Source organism: Sminthopsis crassicaudata, chromosome 2 (assembly GCF_048593235.1).
Source record: "Sminthopsis crassicaudata isolate SCR6 chromosome 2, ASM4859323v1, whole genome shotgun sequence".
Classification (NCBI taxonomy): Eukaryota; Metazoa; Chordata; class Mammalia; order Dasyuromorphia; family Dasyuridae; genus Sminthopsis; species Sminthopsis crassicaudata.
In genome coordinates, this window is record NC_133618.1 from 87,465,933 (window position 1) to 87,491,165 (window position 25,233).

At 37.7% G+C, this 25,233-nt stretch overlaps 2 long non-coding RNA genes across 2 annotated transcripts in view; one reads left to right on the forward strand and one right to left on the reverse strand.

Moving 5' to 3' along the window:
* Positions 1-2,070, reverse strand: part of LOC141554631 (uncharacterized) — a 38,610-nt gene extending 36,540 nt beyond the window's left edge. The window contains exon 1 of the long non-coding RNA XR_012485907.1: positions 1,992-2,070. This is a non-coding gene — a long non-coding RNA (uncharacterized LOC141554631). The remainder of the gene's footprint in view (positions 1-1,991) is intronic.
* LOC141554633 (uncharacterized) lies at positions 1,822-23,903 on the forward strand. The gene is made up of 3 exons (XR_012485908.1): positions 1,822-2,217; positions 14,507-16,363; positions 17,148-23,903. It is a non-coding gene; the product is annotated as an uncharacterized LOC141554633 (long non-coding RNA).
* The last annotated feature ends 1,330 nt before the right edge of the window (positions 23,904-25,233 follow it).

Sequence of the window (25,233 nt, forward strand, 5' to 3'; positions counted from 1 at the left end):
AGTCTCTAGTCATTTTAAAACAAACTAACTACTGATCTATATAATTGTATTCAAAAAGAGTCTCTATGGGTAGCTTTCTGGAAGGAGGCATTAGCGCCTTATGATTGGATCCAAATGAAAGAATATTTAGGGACTTAGGTGAATATATATTTGCTCTTTTCTTTAAAATCTGGCAAGGAATTCTAGTTACATAAAACAAAATATAGCTCCAGAATGTCACAGAATGTGTTTAATTAGGTGGAGAAAAACTGTTCATCGGGGGCTGGAAAACTAAGTAAATGACATAGTCCACTTCACACATGAGATTGCTTTGATTTTGTAAATTCTACCCTTTATTGTAATTTAAAGGCAGCTAGTTATGTATACTTTGGCTTTGGGTTCTAGCCATTTACCGAAAGTAATTAGGAAACCCTGTACCCCATTTTTGACAACCACTTATACATGAAGCTGATTAAAAATCATTACACATTATTTTGCCCACAAATTAAATAGGGAATTTAGTAACTAACCACTAAAAGGGAGTGAGGAGAAAGTGGGAGACTTGAGAAATCAGTTCACTAATTGTCTATTTGTAAAAAAGAAAATAAAAATCTTTGAGGTAGTTGATGCCATTGATGAGATAGCTACAAAGAACAAATGCTATTCACTGATGGCACATTTATGCATGTCTTACTTAGTTCACAATAAATCTGGGGCCATAGCCCACTGTAGTAATGGTTTTTCAGCGTCTATCACCTAATGAAGTGTCAGATTTTTCCTATCTTCTCAGTTTCAGACTTAAGAAAATTACACATGGATAGTTCAGTTCCCCATCAAGATATCTTATTCTCTTTAAGCACGGGTTATAAATTTTGGTGATGTAAAAATCAAGAAAAAATTTGTTGAGATTAAATTGGGCTGTCAGTGACCACTTATACTCTCTTCTGATCATCAGAATTCTTTGCAAAACTTCCTTCTGTCTATGGGGCAACCCCCTTTAAAAAACAAACTTTAACTTTAAAAAGATGATCCATTTTGTTGCTTGTGTCTCTCCATGTTGAGGAATAGCAGCTGAGATTTTCTCATGAAAGGACAGATGAATTTTGCAGTGAGTGATGTCTATAGATACATGATTTTAAAAAAATCAAAATATAATTATTTGTACAGAGACCTAGCAACTCACCAAAATATGGTGCGTCCTCATGGATCCAGAACTATTCTAAATCCTGGTCTGGGGGGTGATTTAAAGAATTCGTTAGGAGGATAACTAAATTATCTGGATTGGTTTGCTGCAGGGACATCTGTTCAGCCAAACAATGCTTTAAATTTAAAAAAGAAACACAAATAGGAAAACTCGTTAATTTTGCTAATCTAATGTACGTAGGCCCTATTGCTGGCAGTATAATTTCTTGTTCTCTCTGCTATTGTGTCGTTATACCCCTAACAAAATCTAGCTCGATACATTCTTTTCTTTTCTTTTTTTTTCTTCCAGTTTCTGCTTTTGAATTAGGTCCTTAGAGAAGTCCACGCACATAGGGGGCATGTCTGAATGTACTGTCTAATGGGGTTCTAAACAGTAATAGGAGAGAGTCAGAAAATAACCTTCAAGCTTCCCCGGAGTCCACAGTTAGCGTCCACCCCAGAAGAGAACTCCCAGACTCAGAAGTAACAGCTCTCTTGGAAAGGTACTGGGTGCTGCTGAGGGTGTTTAAACACCCCCTCCCACAACTGTTCGGCGCCGAGGGCTGAGCTGTCTGGCCTTTGTTTGTGGCCCTGACCCTACCATGAACCCAGGGGTGGGAATGAGCTCCCGGCTTCCCGGACTGCGCGCTGGAAGGCTGCAGGTGCTAGCTGTTCAGCAGGGGTGCAGCGCGGGGACCTTGCCCTTCCTCTCCCCGCCCAGGTGGCACGGCACCCTCCAGCCGGCTCCTCCAGGCCCGACAAGGGGCTGCGAGCCTCTTTAGCCCAGCATCTCCTCTCCTCCGCTGCCGCCGGCCACCCTGCCCGCCTACCTGTCCCGAACTCGTGCGCGCTCTCATTCTCTCTTCTCCAGTCGGCGGCTCAGAGCGCACACTTTTCCTGGGAGCGACAGGGACAGGAGGGCATGGTCACCAGAGATTTACAGCCCTGCTCGTCTTCTCGTCCTCCCGCGCCGAGAGAGCTCCTCTTTCCACCTCTATACTCAGAGAGCAGATCGGCACCAAGGAGTTCGTTCCTCCCGCGGCTTGAGACTTCCAGGTAGACTGGGCGATTCCCCGGCTGCGCCTCCGCTGGTTCCCGTGTGGGCCGCCGAGATGCTCTCGAGCTCCCTCCTCCCATCCCTGCCGCCTCTCAGAGGAGGAGGCCGCGCTACGCTATCAGCGGGATTGAGGGGGGCTGCTGGGGTCCCCGGCTCGCTGAGATGACAGGAAAAAAAGCTCAAACGCAGGCGGGTTTCCGATGATAGAAAAAAGGAGGAAAAGGGCCGGATCTGTGGAGGAGGAACAGATCATAGGGTTAGGTGTAGCCTTCCTGCCTCGCTGAGCTACCCAGCCCATTTTCATGCTGTTTCCTTTTCTTTAAAAAGGGGAGCCAGGCTCGGGAGCCGGCGCTCGGACGTTTTGAGATGAAGGTATATGTGAACGGGGAGAAGGAACTTCTAATGGGGATGTAGTATGTGTGTGTGCAGGTATGGATAACTGAAGCCAGAAAGGGTCCCAGAGTGACAGAAGAAAGTTCTTAGGTTGTTGCTTGGGTGACAAGTTAGTTACCGGGGAGGTTTAAGGGTTGGAGAGAAGGGGCTATGGGTTGTTATAGAAGAAAAAGGTGGCTCATAGATCCATAGAATTTAGAATTGAAAGGAACTAAAGGGGTTATCTAATCAACGCATACAGTTATCTAGTTTAGTCATTTTACATAAAGGGAAACCGAGGCCCCAAGTTGCTTGTTTAAAAGCACCTGTCACGCTAAATTGCTAAGTCAGCAGTAGGACTTGGTCCTTAATTTTTTTTTTTTCTACATCGTGCCATGGGGATGGAGAAGAGGGCCCTTCATTCTTTCATCCCTGTCTCAGGATCAAAATAGAAGAATTGGGGCTGACCCAGAAGGGGACACTAGGAGATTTGGGGATTAGAGATTAAGAAGCCCCAGCTTCTTATGCACATGGATAGCACATGGATCACATGCTAGGATTTTCCCAGGAATCCCTGAAGTATCCCTTACAGTTGGAGTCTCTAAGAAGGGTGGCAGAAGTGGAGAGCAGGTGGGGACAGGGAGATGGTCTGTTTATATGGTGACTTTCCAGAAAAGAAAAAAAAAAAAGAAAAGAAAAAAAACAGGAAGCTATTGTCCCAACTCAGGTTCTTACTTTCCCTCTCTACCAAACTACTGAGAGCTATTTGGTTTAGGGTGGAGAGGATGGAGAGTCAGTAATCTGGACAAGCTGTGGTTCTGAAGTCCATCTAGGCCTGAATCTCTTGTTCTGGAGACAGCTGAGAGAATTGGTTTCCCTGTTTCCATTCACCCATCCCACGGACAATGGGCAGAGAGGTTTGTCTATAGTAGTTCCGACAGGCAGATGCCAGGACCACTCTCTAGGCAAAGAGCTCAAAAACTTAAGAATAGGAATTGATTTGCAACTGAATTCTCCATCTTGGAGCTTGATGATATTAGGAGAATTAAATTCAGGTTCTATACCTCTTGAGATCTGGAACTATGTCCTCAACACCCTACCTAATAGTTCATTTCTCAAACACTAGACTGGCCCCTGGCTTGAGTATTTCTGTTTATTTATTTTTACTAAGGGTGCAGGTATGAAGTGGATTGTGGGGTAGAAGAAAATCCTTATTCTTGGTTAATTTCATTTGTCCTGCTCCCTTACTGTCCCTTTCATCAAATGGCTGCCACCTTCTTGTTACATCTCTGAATGAAAGGATTCTTTGGTTCTGCTTATTTATTACCTGTTTGAAAGGGGGACTTTTAAGGGATAGGAATTATAGGTTATGAAGTAGGGGGTTGAAAAAAGCAGCACTCTGTTCAGATACTAGTGCATTAGAGAAATAGATAATGCCCGTTTTGAGGAAATATAGACAGAAAGATTGCTTGACATGATGTGAGTCAGTTCCTAGGACCTTTTTGGGTGCTTTTAAACTTAGAAATCTTGGCCCTTGAACCCAAGAATCATGACTCTCTTTGAGACTTTCTTTGCCCCAACCCAATGGGCATCCTCCAGACCCAGCAGACAAGGGAATCTTGGGACATGATGGGATTTCCTGAGTGCCCTGCTGCCCAGGCCTCCAGCATATTTGTACCTTCCTTGGCCTCAGGCATGGGGCGGGAAGAGGAATGTCCCCTTGTCTCTCCTGCTCTTCACATCTGTACTTGTTTAAAGCTCAGCTGGTGGTCCCAGTGCTCTGGAATGCCAACTGCAGGGCTCTCCTTAAACAGCAAAATGCTCTGATTAAGGAGTCAGGGAAGGCAGGCAGTGTCTTCTAAGATGATGAAAACCCAGAAGACCAAAACATACTGAAAGGTTACTGTTCTGAGCTGGAGTTCAGAGCTGGCGGATCTGCAGCAGCCCAGGAACTCTGAATGCCAAAGCTTGCTGGCTAAGTGTCTCTGAAGGGACCTGAGACCAGGAGAAATGCTAAGAAAACGTGTCAGAACAGGGGCATGCTGCCTCACAGTTGTGTTCCCAAGTGTGTATATTTAGCCATCACACACCCCTATTTCCAAATACTCCAAGACATGAATGGGTGGGGGGAAGGGAATGAACTGTACTGACCCAGACCTGGCCTGGGCCATAGGCCCTTTTATGACCGTTGCATATGCTACCCAGACTTCCCTTTTATACTATACACATTTGATCCAGACAAATATATTCTAGTTATAACTTATAAAATAGGAGCCTAGTGGTTTGCATTTTTTTTTTTTTTTTTTGTCCAGAACTTTAAAAGCTACAAAGAAACCATGTCTTTAGAGAAGCAAATCTGGGATAAATGCAACTTCGTGTATTGCTTTTGTGAAATAAAAGCAGTTGAAACTTTCTGGGACTTAACTCCCCATGAGGCTTTTCTTTTTCTTTTTTAAAATTTAAATAAACTTGAAACATTTCTCTGGCATTTCACACTATGCTTTGGGACTCTTCAAGTCTGAAAGGTGGAACTAAGGCTCTTCTGTATTTCTCTGCCTTTTTGCTTACTCTGAAGCTATTGCCCCTACAAGGAAGTTGTTTTTAGCAATCTGGAAAAGAGAAACCATATGCTGAGTCAGCACAAAAATGGGCCCATTTCTTTCAATAACATTGCCTATATAATACATGTAGTCTTGTGGAAATAATGGGAAAAGGAGACTGGAGGTCAACTTTCAATGGCAGAAATGCCTCAAGGCCTGCTTAGTCCTACAGAGACTTGATTGAACAAGTGTCCTTCCTTCTAGAGGAAAAAATATGTCAAGGACATATCTCCTAACAAGGGTTAAATCAGAGCTCACTTAATGTGAAAGAGAACATGGGAAATGGAGCCAAAATACAATTCTCAAATCATAACAACAAGAAATCTTTTATCCTCCCTAGCAGTTATACCACAGAATGTTTAAACATGGCCCTCAACTCGGCTTTTGGGACAGTCAGGAAGACGGCAGGCTCCTTGGATTGGAATCTTAGTTTTCATGTAATATCTTGAAAGGCATTTCTCAAAAAAAAAAAAAAAAAAAAAAAAGTATTGTTTCTTCCTTTAGAATTTAGAAAAGAAATGTCTACTTACAGATCCTGATGGGACTGGGCTCTCCTTTTATTCAAGAATTCTGGTTTTCCAGATAGAAATAAATGGGACAAACAAATAAATAAAAGATTTATTCCTCAATCTGTTAAGAGAGATTTATACAGAAAAATTGCATGCATTTTGCTTAGCTGTTACTTGAATTTCCAGAATAAATCTCCCTACTAAAGAAATCTTTCAATTTCGTTGGTAGTAATTCAGTGTTTCTGGGGTAGCACTTAATAACACCCTTATGTTGGTTGTATCTGTGTTAAGTTACAACATTCTATAGATTTAAAAAAGCGTATAATAAGAGATTGGTTAAGTATTGCTATATTACTTCACACTTTCTCTTTTATAGTTAAATGAAATAAGTAAACTTTTCAAAAAGATTTCTTATGTTGATGTGCTTGTCCATGGGAAAAATATAGGCTGTTTCTAAACAATGAAAAAAGTATCTCCCTAGAAGTGACAAATTCAGTCACCTTGTTTGCAGTTACTTGCCTAAGTGGAGGAAAACCATCAGAATGACTGACTAGGGTTTGTTTTTCTTTTTCTTTTTTTTTTTTTTTTCATCCTTTATCTGAATATTTTGAAGTCGGGTAGAAGGCAGTCTTTAAGAAAGCAAATCTTTATTTTCTGTGAACCTTTTTAAAAAATTTTTATTCAAGTCTTCTGCAGAGAATAATTTACAGTCACACATAGAGAGGCACTAAGTATCCTAATATTATAAAGCAATTAGTATTTGATTAAGCCCAAGTATTGTCTTAATCCCTAGGGGACTAAAAACTTGATAGGGGGAGTATGTGAGAGTGTCTTAACCACTGAGAGAGAAAAAATATGGAGACAAAAATTCTTCTGTGGCTAAATTAAATTCCAGGAGCTAAATAGAAAAGGCATGACACTCACCTGCAACTTAATTATGAGTGCTTTACTTGGGTCCAATTGATTATAATTGTATTTGCCAATTATTTCTTACATGGATTTAAATATTTTAAAATAAGATTTATTGATATCTTTTGTTAGTACATCAGTAATTTCCAGATATAATCAATATTGAACTCCCTTCTTTAATAAAGGAAAACATTTAATGAAAGCCAAATAACTTTATGACATTGGTGTTTGATAGTATGCTATCTCTATAATTCTCTCCCTCTATCAATAAGAAGCAAGTATGTTTCATTCTCTGCTTTCCAGGCCTGAAATTGGTTGTTAATTTTTTTTTTCTGTTTGACTCTTCATGACCCCATTTGGGGTTTTCTTGATAAAGACACTGGCGTGTTTGACATTTCCTTCTTTAATCATTTTACAGAGGAGAAACTGAGGCAAACAGTATTAAATGACTTGCCCAGAGTCACATAGCTACTAAATTTTAGAGTCTGGATTTGAACTCAGAAAGATCTTGCTTCCTGATTTTAAACCCAATGTTTATTCATTGTGCCACCTAGCTGCCTTAGATTTGTTTAAATTCTGCCAATTCTGTTTTCTTTCCTAGTTACTTTTCCCATACTGGTACTGTCTAAGATGCTAAATTAATAATGCATATCACAAGTCTCTTAAAAAATTGAGAATGAAAAGTGCTATAGAAATCAAGCAATGAGAGGCACCATAGTATTGGGGAGAGTTCTGGATTAGGTATTGGAAGTACAGGATTGGAGTTCTGCTGCTGCTACTTATTCTACCAGTGTGACGTCGAGAAAGGCATTTCACCACAGTAAACCTCAGTTTCCTCATCTGTAAAATTAGGAGTTTGATTGGAAGAACTCAGATCTCCCTTTTAATTCTAAATCTCTGATCCCATATAAGAAAATGGTGATCAATAAACTTTAGACTGTATGGAAAATGTATTGTCTAAGTTGGAAAATCCTAAATTTAAAAGATGATATGTTATCAGAAATATCCGTAACAATAGTGAAATCAGGATTTGTATCAGTAGAATTCTCAAATGTCCCTTCCATTTTATCAGCAACACAACTGAAGTGAAAAGATTTGTGAACTGATACACAATAATTGGGATTTAAGGTCAGGAGTGCAATAGTTTCTGCTCCACAGTATTTGCTCTTTTTACTCAATCTTTAGATTTAGATTTAGATATTTATAAGGATAATCATAAGAGGAGGAGACCTTCCATTAACTAGATGATAAAATCAAAAGGAAAATTATTCCATTCTGCTTGTTGTCTCATACACTCCTGAATCATAGAGTTTAGGTCATGAATGCTTATGAATGCTAAAGTATCATAAAATTCAGTCATTTAAACAATCGAAGCAAAAAAAACCCACCCATACCACTTTAAATAGAACTTTAGACAACTCTGAATCTGAGACTTGGGAAGCAAAGCTTGGAGTTTGCTACTGGCCCAGAATCAACTTTGAAAATTAATTTCCCAGGGATTTTACATACTTTGGGTATAGAGGCTGGGGCTCTACACATCTTGAATAGTTAAAAACTAGAAAAGCCAAATGTGAGTCTCTTAACTGCATATGAAACAGGCAGAATTACAGTTATTTCCTCTGGTTGTAGCAACTTGAGTATTTTGGTGGCTATTAATGTGCAAAGAGAGATTAGAGTCCTAGAATCCTGAAAGATTGGACCTGGAAACGAGCCTGAAAGATCTCTGTCTAATCGCTTCATTTTACATGTTGAAAATGCCCAAAGCCCAGAGGTTATGATTTGACTAAGGTCACGTACCTTATTAATGGCACAGCCAGGACAAGAGTCCAAATCTCCTGATCCTTAGATCAATGTTTTTTCCACTACACCAACAGGCCTGCTCTGAGTTACAGATTTCCAAATAATGTCCAAGAAACTGACACCCATCAGTATGGTGGAAAGAGCTCAACCACATTCATTAGAGTTATGTGTCTAGGAACCCAAAATGCAAGCCAGGCTTTTTAAGCAGGGTCCCCTCATTTGTCTTCAGAAAAAAAGGCAGAATATAGGAAAAACAGAACTAATAAAACTTCGTCAACTTCAACAAGTTGGCTCACTGTGTTGGCAGCAAATGACAGCTTAACTCTTTACAAGAAACTCAGAGCACCTTGGAAAGGCGTCTATAGTCTGCTTTTGTTGAGTGAAGGCCATAAGGTATTTTTCCCCCCAAGATTATTATTATTGTTATTTTAGTGATGTATTTAGAAGTTTCAAATTCTTACTTATAACCAGAGGGAGAAGGAGTTTATATGTGTCTTTTTTTTATAGAAAAGAACAAGAACGATGAAGCTCATGTAATACTTATGGACCCATTTATTGGTCTAATGGCATGCAGAGCCAAGTGACATTTGTGGAATAGGTTGAATGAAGAAAGGTGTAAGACAGAAGAGGGAGAGAGAGAAGAGAGAGAGAGAGAGAGAGAGAGAGAGAGAGAGAGTGAGAGAGAGAGAGAGAGAGAGAGAGAGAGAGAGAGAAGAGAGAGAAAAAGAGAGAGAGAGAGAGAGAGAAGAGAGAGAAAAAGAGAGAGAGAGAGAGAGAGAGAGAAGAGAGAGAAAAAGAGAGAGAGAGAGAGAGAGAGAGAGAGAGAGAGGAGAGAGAGAGAGGAGAGAGAAAAAGAGAGAGGAGAGAGAGAGAGAGAGAGAGAAAAAAAGAGAGAGAGAGAGAGAGAGAGAGAGAGAGAGAGAGAGAGAGAGAGAGAGAGAGAGAGAGAGAGAGAGAGAGAAAATCATTTTAGATTATTTGAGAGAGGACTCCTGGGAGAGTTACAAGAGATTAGAAAATAAAATCTAAGGAGAAATGAGGAACTGTGGATTAATCAGATTAAGAAGAGAAGGATGAAGGACCTTTTATTTCTTAGCAGGTTATTTTACTGACAACAGAACAAAAGAACAGGATTTAAATTGTACAATAAAGGGCTTAGGTTGACCATAAAAGGGAGAAGACCTGGGTAGGGCTAAGAAACTCTTTGCAATGGCTCATGAACAAAAATTGCAAAATCTCACTTTCTGTGCATCCTCAAAAATGGGATTGATTCTCTATGACTTTGAGCCTATAGGGAAATAAAAAAATGGGCCAGGTTTATCCAAGGTTTTCCTCTATTTTATATTTCTATATTTCTGACAAACAGCATAAACACATTCCTACCAAGAAGAAAATGCTTCATCTGTCCATGAAGATTATATCCTAGGAAAAGGAGGAAAGGGGAAAGACAAACAGATCGACAATCAGAAAGCAAAGGGGAAAAATTTTTTCATGAGTGGTCTGTAGAGGTGGTAGTGTGGATGAAAATTATTTTCTATAATGAATTATTTTGGAAAAAATAAATTTTATTAATTTTTTTCCTATCATAGTCATTTCCACTGTGACTCCACCTTCTCCCTCCCCCCACTTCTAGTGCTGAATATTCATTTGTAACAAAGGAACAGCTTAAATAAAAGCAACTAACTCCATGGTCCTGTCTGACAACATATGCCATGTTTTACCCTTGCATAAACACCAACCTAATAAACCAAGTTGAGAGAAGTATATTTCATTTTTCTCTCCAGAGGATTAAAATTGAAGTTATTATTTTTAATTATTAAAATTATCCAGAACTTGGCTTCCTTTTGATATTCACTATATTCATCATGCATGTTATTTTTTACTTCTGTCTTCATCACTTCATATGTCTTCTCATGTTTACTATTTCTTATTGCACAATAATGTTTCAATACATTAACATACTTCAGTTGGTGCTATATTTTCTTGCTCTATGGGTACTGACATTGTTTCCAATTCTTTGTTATTACAAAAAGTGATGCTATGAGGGCTTTGGTATAAATGGTCTGTAACCTGACTTAACCATTAAAAAGTAAGCTATTTCTAGAACCAAAAAGGTTTCTGTGATAAAGAAGCTACCCAAGACATGAGCCAGAGTTACCAAACCTGAGGAGTAGTTAAACTGGTCCACTTGCTTCTTTAATTTGCTCTCTTAAATAGATCATAATTTTGGCCATTTCCCAGCAGTCAAGCATGAAATCTCTTTAGCTGGATGGCTCCCCATTCCTTTTGACCTGCATAAGAAATATTCTTCTCAAATCCCAAGAATACCCAAATCCAGAAAATTCAGAGATAACATACCTGGTTCCATTGGGCCCCTCCGTCTCTTCCCACCTTCCCCACCCCCAATCAAACTACCAAACTCTCACATCAATAAAAGGAGATTGGAATTCCATTATCTTTCTTTTCTCTATTTTCTGCTATCTCTCATCAGCCAGCTGCTAAATTCATCAGGAAAAGGCAGCACACAATTTTAAATTGCACTGTATGCAGAGAATCTTTTCACAAGGGAAGCAAAGGGCCAAGGGCTCTAGCTTTTGACCAACAGCAGAGCTAATTTTTATTTTGGCCAAATGAAGAGCTTCCTTTTACAAAATCTGAGCTCTGAAGTGCTTTATAAAATCTCAGGAAGTTCCTGCGTACTGTTTGTTAATTTCTAAGTTTACAACTCTGCAGTTTGAGTGGATGTTCTTCCTTTCATGAGATCCTCATCATTCAGCAACATTTATGTCTGTACGGTAACAAGATTTGCAAACAATTTTTACTTCCTTATTCCAAGTTGCAAACAGTGACCCAATTAGTAGGAAAACCAGTTCAACAATATAAATAGAAAAAAAAAAAAAAAACTAAACTAAAGTTAAAATCAAACATTGTAAGGAAAGTGACCAATTCCATCCTTTATTTTCCAAGGTGAAGAACATTGAGTCTGAAACACTGCATATACTATAAGATTTGATTGATGTGTTGGCTGGTTTTGCCAAATATCTTTCTCCCTTTTTCTTTTTTTATTTCTTGTTGTAAAGAATGACTCTCTCTGTGGGGAAGGGTGAGGGATATAGTGGAAAATGAAGGTTATGTAAAAACAAAATCTATCCAAAAATTAAAAAAAGAAATTAAGCAAGTTTTTTTTATTTTTTTTTATTTTTTAGCAATCTTGGGATGCCTCTCTCTTCCCCTGGGGTTGGAGGGAGACTCAGAGTGGGATGAAGGGAAACCAAATTGACAAAGAAAGATTTGAAAGGTCATTTCATTTTGAATGAACTGAAGCCTGTGGCCAATCTCTCCAGTGGTTCCTATGTCCATCCATCAACATGTACTCCTTACCACAGATTGATGCTTCCAGCAAAAAGTGGTGCTTCAATGGACGTGATCCAAAATGACTCATAACAAATAACGTGAGGCAAGAAGAGGCTTAGGGACTGGACATCTGTCATGCTGTCTATAATTAAAACTTTTCTCCCTTAAATGCTGTGGACAGAAGTTAAGCAATGTGTGCTAGGCTAGTTTTTGTGTGCCAGAGATAGTAAACGAACTTCTATTGACAACTTCTTCAGGAGAAGTGATGGATAAAACAATCTCCAGTGTTTAACACTGAAATTCAATGCTGCTGTCTTATAGCTTCTGACATTTTTTTTTTTTTTTTTTTTTGGTTTTTCTACCAAATACATATACTCCTGAAAAAAAAAAAAAACACAACAATAACAACAAAAAAACTAACATTAATATAGTTCTTTAGGTTTTGTAAAGAACTTTGCATGTTATCTGATTTGATCTTCACAACTACCTTGTGAGATAGGTATCATTATTCCTATTTTACAGATAAGGAAACTGAGGGTACATTGTAGTTAAGTTACTTGCCCAGAATCACATAACTAGTAAGTGTCTAAAACAGGATTTGAATTCATATTTTCCTGAATTCAAGCCTTGTCCTCTATCCAGTGTGCAAGGTAGTTACATTGAAAAGGTGTCAAAAGGGTTGCTTTAACATTTGGACCTTGATGATGCTTCTTGGGTTATTTATCATTTTCATTTGAATTCAATAAACATTGGGTATCTACTTTATGATACTATGATAGTGTGCATTCTGTTATTATAATGTTTTAAAATTTGTGAAGTCCTTAAAAGACATTTCATATTTGAATTTTGAAATCCCTTCCTGGTGGAGGGATTATATATACATATACATATACATATACATACACACACACATATTATTAGTCACTATAACAACAACTATTGCTGCTGCTTCTTTGTTTTCCTCCTACTACTCACTCTTCCTCCTTTTCTTCTTCTGTTTTCCCCAGAGTTACTCATTGTCAGAGTGGGCTTTGAACTTGTCAGAAGTGGCCTTATAAACTTCAAGTCCAAGACTCTAGCCACCAGTCTAGGCTGCATAACATTAGCAAATTTACCTGGAGATTTACTTTGTGAAGATGAATAAGGTTGAACTTCTCCATTCTTCTCATAATCATTGCTAGCACTAATGTTTATTGAGTACCTATTATGCCCAGGGCACTGCATTGGAGCCGAAAGAAGATAGGCTTGAATTATGTAAATTAATGGGTGGTGTTGACAGGATAATCATGAGGTTTGTACAAACCCAGAATATTATAGCTAAAGGCTACATCATCTCTACCTTCTTCCATTCCTTGAAGCCTGAAAGAGATAGTTTTAAATTAAGAATTTCTAACTCATCTCAGAGAGAAATAGATTGATGACAGAGGTAGAATGAGATGGAGGTCTAAGGGTTAGTCTTTGAGCTTCAAATTCCACCAGATCATTGAATTTTACTCCTAGGACTTAACATTTTTCTTCAACAAAAAAATTAAGAAAGTAAATCAAGGACCTCCATGTCCTTTTCCAGCTCTGTAATTATATGGTAAATTGTAACGGATTAGTAAAGGAAGCTGGGAAGAATGAAAATACCCCTATCCTCAGAATGAGATTAGAAAGGACCTCTGTTTTCCCAACTATGAAATGAACAGGTTGGACAAGAAGATTTCTAAAGTCCCTTTTAGACAAAGCATTCTATAACAACTGTGTCTTCTCCAAAACAACTTTTCACAGCCTCCAACATTTACCAATGTTGTTATTTCTGCCTAAAATATATCACCCAAAGGCAGATTTCTGGGGACCAGTCAATTAGAAATGAAAACCCAGGATTCTTGGGAGGCTTACAGTCTGCAAAGCTAGAGGATAAAGTTGGGGAACTGGATTCTAGGCTTTGTGACATAATCTCTTTGACCTTCTGGCCAGCTCTATAATCACCAAGCAAAGTCAGGAATGAAGATACCCCAAAATTCAACCTTTCTTCTCCACCTCTTCCCTTCACAAGAAATATGATACTATGGAAAGTATCTGAATTTTGAATACATTCTAGGTTTGAATGGACAAGTCTTTTGACAATTCTTAACATCTTTTAAAAATGAGGTAGTTGAATTTTCCAACTACAGGTCCCTCCTGTCTCTAAATCTATGATACTATGATCTAGGAATTTCAACATGAGTACCAAGAAAGGCCATTGCAGTATACAACAAAATCTACAACTTAGATCTGGTAACTTGGTTGACTGAAATATTGACTGAAAGGAAGACCAATAGGGAAAGAGAGTGAAAGGGAATTTTGTCTGCTTGCTTATTTTCTTCATAAATGGAGTAGTCGCTTAAGAATAAATGGTGTGATTTGAGGAGTCCATGAAGGATCTTTCCTGTACCTAAATATCATGAATAAAGATGGCCAAAGTTCTGTGACTGAGAATGCATTGAAATGTATTAAGTTTGATGTAGCTAGTTGGCATGGTGGAAAAAGTGTTGGATTCAGAGTCAAGAAGATTTGAATTCTAATCCATACATAATCCACACTTAATATCTGTGTGACTCTGGGCAAATACTTGATCTCTATTTCCTTAAATGCAAAATGCACATTATAATGGAATCTCTCTCAAAAGATTGTTGTGAGGATTAAATGAGATAACATAGATAAAATGCTTTACAAAACTTAAAATATTTTATTCCTTTCCTTATTCTCTTTTAAAAATGCAGCTACTCAAAGAACCAAGAGAGCATTGTACAGAACAACAAGACCATTTGATAATCAACTCTGATGGACTTTTCTCTTTTCAACAATGAGATGATTCAGGCCAATTTCAACAGACTTGTGATGGAGAGAATCATCTGCATCCAGAGAGAGGACTATGGGAACTGTATGTGAATCACAACCTAAGTTTTTTTGCCTTTTTGAAATTGTTTGCTTGGGTTTTTTTATCTCTAATTTTTTTCCTTTTTTATCTGATTTTTCTTGTGCAGCAAGATAAATATGGAAATATGTATAGAAGAATTGTACATGTTTAACATAGATTACTTCCTATGGAGGGGAAAGAGAAAAATTTGGAACACAAAATTTTGCAATGGTAAATGTTGAAAATTGTTTTTGCACATATTTTGAAAATCAAGAGCTATTATTTAAGAAAAATACAGCTTTTCAAAAAAGGCTAATATGTAAAATCCTAGCAAATAGTAAAAGTAGTTAAACTGTATCAATAAGATTTCCTCCCTGCCACAGAAGAGGTTGGTGCATCTTGAATGTGCCTGGAGTAGGGAAGATGTCCAAAGGAAAAGCCCTGAAGATTAAATTTGAAAATTTTCTTCAGGGTCAAACCATGAAATAGGGACACCTTCTGGTCCACCAGGAAATCAGCTTTAATAGAAGAAAAAAATCACATGAAGAAAAAAAAGTTATTGGGAGACAGCCAATGGCACCTGAAATTAAAAACTGAGCTAGGAAGGGCACAGAAGATCTCTCCAAAGCCAATGGAGGAAATCATCTTCTCAATAGATGGACTTGATTCCTTTCATCTGGAAGAGATGGTTCTTGCCAGTAAAAATTCCAGGGCATGACAAGATTTGCTGTCACGGGAAACAAATTTGTACTGGGTAAATTAAAAGGATCTTCTGGAAGATGGGACAAATTTGAACAGAGGGTGGAGAAATTCACATGGTCAGCTGAAACTTACTCCCTTGAAAGTGTATGCCAAAGAGAAGAAAATCTTAAAGAGGAAAAATAAAGGAATATGAGTCTTCTCAGTGCCAGATACACCATTTCCCTGAGTCAGACACATCATAAAATGTTGCAAAACTGAATGAAATGGATGGACTCAGTGGGTATTATAAATAATCAAAGGTTTTCAGTGTTGTAGCACTGAGGGGAAAAAATAGCACCAATACACAACCAAACAGATCTTAAAAGGTTGTTTGAAATAAGCTATCTTGGCTAGTCTCCTCAGCTTTATTTCACAACTGAGGAAATCTCTATGTCAAAGGCAGAATTTTTGTTTTGGAAACACTGAATAAGAAACCATGAGTTATTATTTAATCTTCTTCCCATCTTCCCTTTCTTAAAGTTTCCAAACTTGTGAAGGATGAGTTGGGATCAGTCATCTTATTTTCTGATAAATAAACCAGACTTGAAGTTGAAACTGATGTTGAAGATAAGGCAATATGATGGGTGTCTTCACTCAGAGGCAGGGAGAATCCAACAGGAACCAGAATTTAAGAGCCCCTACCTTGAGCCTGGTGGAAGGATAAATGGAGTTCACCACAAAAATTCACAGAATATTTTCCCTCCCCCCACACTAGGTGCTAATGATAGTTCTGCTTTATTTTTAAGAGAGAGAGAGAGGTGTGGATAGATTGCTTGTTGGATTTGGAGCAAGAAAGAACTTGGACCTTCGACACTTATTAGTTATGTGAATCTGACCAAGTCCCTTGATTTCTACATGCTTCATCTGTAGAACAGAGGTGCTGGATTCTATGGACTTTTTTTTTTTTCAAGTTTTTATAGTTATGTGATGCTGGACACCACTTAGTGTTCATATCACATTCCTCAACTGCAAAATGAAGGTAATAATATCTCTCATAATACTGTTGAGGGGATCAAATGAGATAGTATTTGTACAGGATCTTGATAAATGTTAGTCGTTCTTGTTGTCTATCTATCTATCCATCCATCCATTCTTAGATTCTGAATGTGGGAAAATAGTAAAAAGTCTTAGTAAATTACTTTTATCTAGACACTTTTAAGAAACTAGTTAAGGGGGCAGGTAGTTGGTGTAGTGGATAGAGCACCAGCCCTGAAGTTTGGAGGATTTGAGTTCAAATCTGGCCTCAGACATTTAACGCTTCCTGGCTGTGTGACTTTGGGCAAGCCACTTAACCCCAGTTGCCTCAGCAAAAAGGAAAAAAAAAAAAAAAAAGAAAATAATTAAGGGAAACAATTGGGATAATTTTCAACATTCATCCTTACCAAATCTTGTGTTCTAAATTTTTCCCTCCCTTCCTATTCCCTTTATTCTAAACAGTTGAGTTTCATTGAATTGAATAGAGGGATTTGAGGAATTGGAAACCCTCCCTGGAGTCTTTGAAATTTCATTATAAATGTTATGGGAAGTCAGAGAAGGAAAAGATTAGTATGGGCTAGAGTAGGTAGGACAGTCTTCCTAGGTGATTGGAGTTAAGTTGGATTTGGACAGATAGAAAGGAAAGAGGAGATAATTTCAGTGAGCAAAGTCACAGAAACAGGATTGGACCTGTCATATGCAAGGATTATTGAGGAGACTTTGTTCCATACCTGGAGATAATCCTTCCCCCGTCCCTGAAGCTCATGCATTTTCTCATGTCATTTCAGTGAACCTTGACATCCCAAGAACCAGACCAGGAATTACTGAGGCTGTCCAGATATCCATCAGTAGCCATACTCTTCTTGACCTCATGGCTCTTGGACTCTGAGGACATTTTTCTCCAAATCCTCCATATGGAAAACAGTTCTGTAGGGGCCTGGCTCCAAACATAACTTGTTTGTCTCCCTTGGGATACACAGTTGTTGTGAAAGTGCTTGTCATAAATATGCCAACCCAGCTACTCCCAAAGCACTTGACCTTCCTCTGCCCATCCTTCCCTTTCCATTTTCTGTCTCACTCTAGTGTATCAATATTCCTTCCTTCTCTTCTTCATTCAGGGATAATTTCTTTCACTGAAGCCTAATAGAGACAAAAAGGCCACGAAAAGTGATGAATTATGATGTTCAATCAGTTCTGCTATATAAAACATAAAGTACACTAGCATGCTCATTAGGGCTGCTTCTCCTGCCCAGAATGTCCCCAGTACAGACAGACTACTCCTCCTTTTTGTAAAAGTAAATGGAAAATCAAGTGATTAAAGGGATAGAGTAGAGGTTGAGGTTCTAATGGGGCTCCCTACTCACAGAAAGGTTGATTGTCACTTCAGAAGATTGGTTTGATTAAGAATGAGAGCTTTTGGTGGGATCAGGGGGAAGGAAAAATGATATAACCCCAGCCTGTCAAGATGAACTGCTTAATGATGGTGTGATGACTTATCAGATACTATGAACACTTATTTTCTTTATTCCTAGCACCCAGTAGTGAGACATGGGATCCAACTTTTGGCAGCAAGTGAGAAAAGGAAAAACTGATATACAGGTATATTGTCTTAATCCCCTTTCTCCAGCGAGGCCATTTACTCCTTAAGAGGAAGGAGTATATTTCCTTTTCGTATATTCTCTGCAGTACCTAGTCCAGAGAGGAGCACACATTTGTTCAATAAATATTTGGTGAGTGATTGATTTCTAGTCTATTTGTCTGGATTTGGACCCATTCACACACAACAACTTAGTCTACCTTCCTTGATAAGAGGCAGTATGGTGGTGTTTTTAATAGTATTTTATTTTTCCAAATTCATTCAAATTCCAAATACATTCAAAGATAGTTTTCAGCATTCACGTTTGCAAACTTTGTATTCCAATTTTTTCTCCCTTTCTCTTTCCCTCTCTTCTCCCCAAGAACAGAAAGCAATCTGATATAGGTTCAACATGTACAATTCTTCTAAACACATTTCTATATTACTCATGCTGCTCAAGAAAAATCAGAACAACACAGGGCAAATAATCAATAGCTATAGCAATCTAATATTTGACAAACCCCAAAACCCCAGCTTTTGGGATAAGAATTTGTAATGTTCTGTCATCTCCAGAAACTGCCGATCGCCCTCTGGGATGAGATCTACTGTCTCAACTCAATCTCTTGGCCAGACTCCTCCTCCTGCAGAGAGCTGCCAACTCTGACCCAGAGGGGAGACTTCTCTCCCTTGTTCAATGTTGCCTCCTTTATCCTCCCAGAGAATGGGCATGGAATAACTCAGGGGCTTCTGGGAAAAAATACTTCAACCAATGAACTTGCTCCTCCTAAGCATGCAAGCTCCTCCCCAGAAGTTCAAAGGGGTAAAACTCCCCCCAAAGGCTGGAACTAGAGAATTGTTAAGTACTGACTCAGCATCTAGTAAGAACCTAATATCTCATTATCTCATTAGCACTTAGTAAGAACCTAACATCTCCCCCTTTCTTTTGATTTAGAACATAGGGTGGTCATAACCTTGAAACATAAATCCATCAATATGGGAGGCATTACACATAATTACATAGATTACACATAGTAACATAGTAACATAATACATGCTAGAAGTATGTAACAAATAACATGATCAAATAATCATAAATTGAGAATTTATAAATGTCCTTAAGTCCATTGTCCATTAGTTTCATCTTGTGTTAGTAAATGCAATGATTCCTGCTGGTTTTAAAGTTCTTTAACAGTCTTCTTATTAGCCATGTTCTTTCAGTGTCAGATGTTTCTTAGATTTTCTCCTTGGTTTTGAGGTCTTTCTCTTTTTCTGTCTCTCTCTGTTGGACAAGGCGAATATGACTTGTTGGCACCCATCTGATTCCTTCTCCATCTGAAGAAATACAAGCAAACCCTCTCCCCCAGGCAGTTAATCTATCTAATTTCCTTCTCTTTACCACTTTCTAAATCTCTTCTCATCATCTGGCAATTACATTGGAGTTGTTTGCCCTGGACACAGCCCTGTTGGTTTAAAAGGCCTGTATTCTCCCCATGTGTGATCCATTTTTGCAATCTGATTGCCTTTTGGCTGATTGATCAGGTAATCCCTTTCTTCCATGTGATTGCTTTTCGGCTGATAGATCACATCAGAGTCCTGACCTTCTAAAGGCTCTTTGGGTGTAACCTCAGCTGCCACCATGCCCCAAGTCTTTTTTTGCGTGGGGCCCTGGACCTGGACCCCTCATCCCATTTCCCTGAATTAGTCTACACTCTGATGCCCAATGGAGTCCTCTGTTGCATTTTGGATATGGGGTATTGGGTCTTGTTCTCCCTCCGTCTTCTCACTCTATCTCCATAACTACACTGAGCTATTAGATGTCCAATTTTTCCACATTGGAAACATCGATGAATTTCTCTACAAGTCCCTTGCCAGGAGGGACCTTGTCTTTCCATGTTCATCATAGTCTGGGTGTAAAAAGCATTTGTTCCTACTGTAGCATAGCGTCTTATGATCTCCTCTAAAGAATCATCTTTGTCTAGTCCCCATATAATTCTTTTGCAAATCTCATTGTCATTTTCCTTAGCCAGATGTCTGGTCATTATTTCTGTAGCTGCATTTTCTCCAATAGTTCTTTTGACAGTAGTTTGCAAACGTCCCATAAAATTCGCAAAAGGTTCATTGGGACCTTGCTCTACTTTAGAGCCCTGTTCGGGCTCCAAAATGCTAAGGTCACGGCTAGCTCCTCTGAGGGGCTCAGAATAAGTCCTTGTAAGGATAAGCAAAAGTCCTTGCCCCTCGTTGGGTGCCAATATGTAATGTTCTGTCATCTCCAGAAACTTCCAATTGCTCTCTGGGAGGAGATCTGCTGTCTCAATCAAAAATACAATTTTTTGCAGAGAGCCGCCAACAATAGAACAATACAAACAAAACAAATGCAGACAAGATCTGCAAATGTAAAACATTTTTACATTTAAGGGTTCTGATAAAGGCCTCATTTCTAAAATATATAGATAATTGACTCAAATTTATAAGAATTCAAGCTATTCTCCAATTGATAAATGGTCAAAGGATTTGAACAGACAATTTTCAGATGAAGAAATTAGAACCATTTCTAGACATATGAAAAGGTTCTCTAAATCACTATGATCAGAGAAATGCCCATTAAACAACTCTGAGGTACCACTACATGCCTGTCAGATTGGCTAATGATGAATGTTGGAGAGGATGTGGGAAAACTGGGACACTGGTACATTGTTGGGGGAATTGTGAACGGATCTAGCCATTCTGGAGAGCAATTTGGAACTATGCTCAAAAAGTTATCAAATTGTATATATCCTTTGATCTAGCAGTGTTTCTATTGGGTTTATATCCCAAAGAGATCACAAAGGAGGGAAAGGACCCACATGTGCAAAAATGTTTGTGGCAGCCTCTTTGAAATGGCAAGAAATTGGAAACTGAGTGGATGCCCATCAGTTGGAGAATGGCTGAATACGTTATGGTATATGAATGTCATGGAATATTATTGTTCTGTAAGAAATGACCAGCAGGATGATTTTAGAGGCCTGGAGAGATTTATAGGAACTGATGCTAAGTGAAAGGAGCAGAACCAGTAGATCATTGTACATAACAATATCAAAATTACACAATGATCAATTCTGATGGACATGACTCTCTTCAACAATGAGATGAGTCAGACCAGTTCCAATGATTTTGTGATGAAGAGAGCCATCTACACCCAGAAAGAAGACTGTTAGAACTGAATGTGGACCACAACATAACAGACTCACTTTTTTGTTGTTGTTCGCTTGCATTTTGTTTTCTTACTCACTTACTTTCCTTTTTGATCTGATTTTTCTTGTGCAGCAAGAGAATTGATAAATGTTTACACATATTGGATTTAACATGTATTTTAATATGTTTAATATATAGTGGATTGCTTGCCATCTAGGGAAGGGGAATGGGGAGAAAGAGAGGAAAATCTGAAACACAAGGCTATGCAAGAGTCAATGTTGAAAAATTATCCATGCATATGTTTTGAAAATAAAAAGCTTTTTTAAAAAATCAGATCAAAAGGAGAAAAAACAAGCAAAATCCAACAACAAAATGGTGAAAATACTATGCTTTGATCCTCACTTAATCTCCATAGTTCTCTAATGAATGCATGTGACACTTTTTATCTCAAGTCTATTGGAACTGCTTTGAAGTCTATCACAGTTGATCATCATATAATTTTGTTGTTACTGTGTACAATGTTCTCTTGGTTCTGCTCACTTCACTTGACATCAGTTATTGAAAGTCTTTCTGGGCTTTTCTGAAGTCAGCCTGCTCATCATTTTTATAGGATAATAATATTCCATTACATTTATATACCATAATTTATTTAGCCTAACTGGTAAACATCCACACAATTTCTAATTCCTTATCACTACAAAAAGGGATGCTACAAACATTTTTGCACATGTGAGTCCATTATGATCTCTTTAATATACTACCCAGTAGTAGCACTGCTAATTCAAAGAATATGAAATTTTAAAGCTCTTTGGGCATAGTTCCAAATTGCTCTCTAGAATCATTTCACAACTCTACCAACAATGCATATGTCCCAGTTTTCCCACACCCCTCTAACAATTGTCATTATCTTTTCTTGTCATCTTAGCCAATCTGAGAAGTATGAAATAATAAGAGCAATATAGAGTAATGGGGAGATCACTGGACCTGGAGTCAGGAATACCTGAGTTCAGATTCTACTTCAGATGTTTACAAGTTCTGTGACTGTATGCAAGTCTGTTTCTACAAAATAGAAGTGGTGAACTCCTAAGATTCTTTCTTGCTTTAAATCTGTGATCTGCCTGCATATGCAGGTTCTGTTTGATGTCCCATTCAGATATCTATGTAGAGCTGTAAATAAAATAATTTGATACACTTAACAAAGTAAAAAGATGAATTCTTTGCTCTGGCCTTAAAGGCCAGATGGGCATTTGCATTAAGATAAATAACATATATATCCTTGGCAAAGGTACAAGGGCTTACATTTTTGAAATGGAGTAATTTTTTAGAATCCTTTCATTATGGTTTTACCACTTTAAAACACTAAACAGCAATAATAATAATAATACACTCTCCACCAACAATAATAGAAAGTTTTTTCTTTTAGAAACCAGAATCTTGAGACCTTATAAGTCAAGAAAGATGAAGGCCAAAAGATGGTATGATAGGAGTCTACAGGTTCTTGACTAGGAACGGAAAAGGGTCAAGATTGAATTGGTACTAGAATAAGAGAAGTCTTCGATGCTTGAAAGAGAATTTATGACAAATCAAAGATCATCCTAATTTACATCTTTGGAGAGTAAGCTTGTGGAAAGAATGATCACTGCAGGCAAATGTAATAGACACCAATGTTTTCAGTCTAAGTTGGGAGTACAGTGATGATCACAGGATTGACACTGTTTATTTTGTGAAACTATAAACTGGGGAAGACTTTGGCTTAGGATGTCCAGGATAATCTATTTAGCAATGCCCTCCAGTCCAAGTGGATAGAAACAATACTAACAAGAGAGATCAAAAAGATTCAAGGGATTTCCCAGTATTTTTTTTCCATAATCATAACAATAACTACCATTGAAGGAGGATCTTAACATTTACAGAATGTATTACATTAATTATTTCACTTGAACCTGACAGGCACTTGGGGAGGTGGTTGCTATGGGTAGAATTTTGCCTATTTTTTTCAAATATGAAAACTGAAGCTCATTGAGATTAAATGTCTTACTCATGGATGCACAGCTAGTATATGGTTGAGCTGGATTTGGATTTAATTCTTTCCAGCTTCCATGTCCAGAACTTTGTCCATTAGACATCTTATTACATAATTTTCTTTTTTGTGGTCCCTTTCTTCTAGAAATGTCAAAAGGCTTCCCTTTTTATAAGTTCACAGATGTTTAAAAAATGTCCTTTAGAGGCAGACAGTGATAATTACTCTCTGGGAGAAGAAAATAATGAACCAAGCTGATGTTAAGAGATTTGCCATCATGAAGTCTTCCCTGGATTTGTCTTCTGGACTCCTTCCTCAAAGGAGGCTTATGTGGTAGGAGGAAAAGTCATGGAACGTAAAGTCAGGAGGCACTTGGGTTCAAATATTAGTACCTACTGTTTGTGTGAAGATGGAAAAATTGTTTTATCCCATTGAGATTCGCTTTATTCATCTGAAAATCAGGACAATAATCATTTTTTCCCTACCTTTAGAGATGTTGTAAGGAATGCATTTAGCAAGTCTTAACGCCTTATATAAATCTGACATTATTGTTAACTGGTATTTATCTTCTGATTATTTACCAATGTTTTGTCCATTATTCTCTCATGGTACTTTTCAAATTTTGTCTGGCTTTTTTGATGTTCTTTGTATATGTGGCTACTCTAGGGTCAGATTATAAATCTCGTAAATCAGGCACTGTGTCTTATTTATTTTTGTGTTTCCCTTACCATTTAGCATATGTCTTGTATGTGGTCTAATAATTGTTTGTTGAATTAATAAAGGAATTCCTAAAGTGACAGTTGTAAAAATGTGCTTTAGGGACTTTCAGAGGGGCTCCAAGGCCAAAACTTTTATTTTGCTAATAATACTAATATATTTTAATTTAAAATGTGTGACTATCAAATAGATAAAACCCACATATACCAAGGTTCTTTGGGGTCTTCAATCATTTTTAAGAATGTAAAGGGATCCTAAGACCAAAAATATTTGAGAATGGCTGATCTAGAGTTAAGGAATATAAGAAATAAAAAGGATGAAGGAGAAAAGTTACAACTAGAATTTAGGTTTTTAGATATTACTAGAGCAGAAGTTTTTAGGTGGGAGTGCATAGATCCCCACCTCCCTAAAAGAGTCTGTGGACAGATTTCAGAATATAATGATTAAAATCATATAAATGGAAAGAAAAAATCAAAAATAAAAGTTTGATGATTTAAAAAAAGGAAGTTGGCTAAAAATATAAATGATAGCTGGATTTGCTGTTTTGTTGCATGTCTATATTTTAGAAAATGATGAAGAAAATGTTAAAAATGCAGATTAAACTTAAAGGTATGTCATTGGATACATGGATATAAATGCATGGAAAAGAAGGTGCTAGATTGTATCAATTTTAAAGAAAACTGAAAAATTTCACAGTAAGGTTTGAATAGTAAGTCCTGAATATGATTGGAGTCTCCCAATTGGCTGAGACTGTTAAATGCTTGATGAAATATTTGGAGCATACTAAGCAGACATCTTACCTTTTTCAACATCATCGGTGTCTAAGTACATCACTTTTTATGCTAAGTACCATTTCTGGGTGTCTCTCATTTTTGAGGAGTACAGAAATGAGGGGAAATGACATAGAAAAAAATAAACTACTGTATTTATACATCCTTGAAACAACAAACAAAAATCCTAATGGAGAAATTTTCCTCCCTCTTAACTTTCTTCTAGGATTTCCATTTTTAAATGTTTTTTTCCTCCCAGTTCTCTTATAGTAAGAAGAAATGACATGGTGCAGTAGAAGGATTATTGAATTTGATGTCATAATCCCAGGTTTCAGATCCCAATTTACAGCCTTTATGACTGTGGGCTAATTACTTTTTCACTTTAGGTGTTGGTTTCCTGTTTTGTAAAATAAAAGGGCTTGGATTTGATGACTTCTACAATCTATGATTGCACTAATGTTCCATAGTGGAAACAATGTTAATTCTATAGAGAGAAGACTCCAGGAATTTTGTGGTTTGGAGAGTTTTTGAATATGAGGTCATAAGATTTAGAGCTGATTGTCCCTATATTATATATGAGAAAACTGGGCCCTAGGGATGAGCAAGACTGAAAAGTGGCC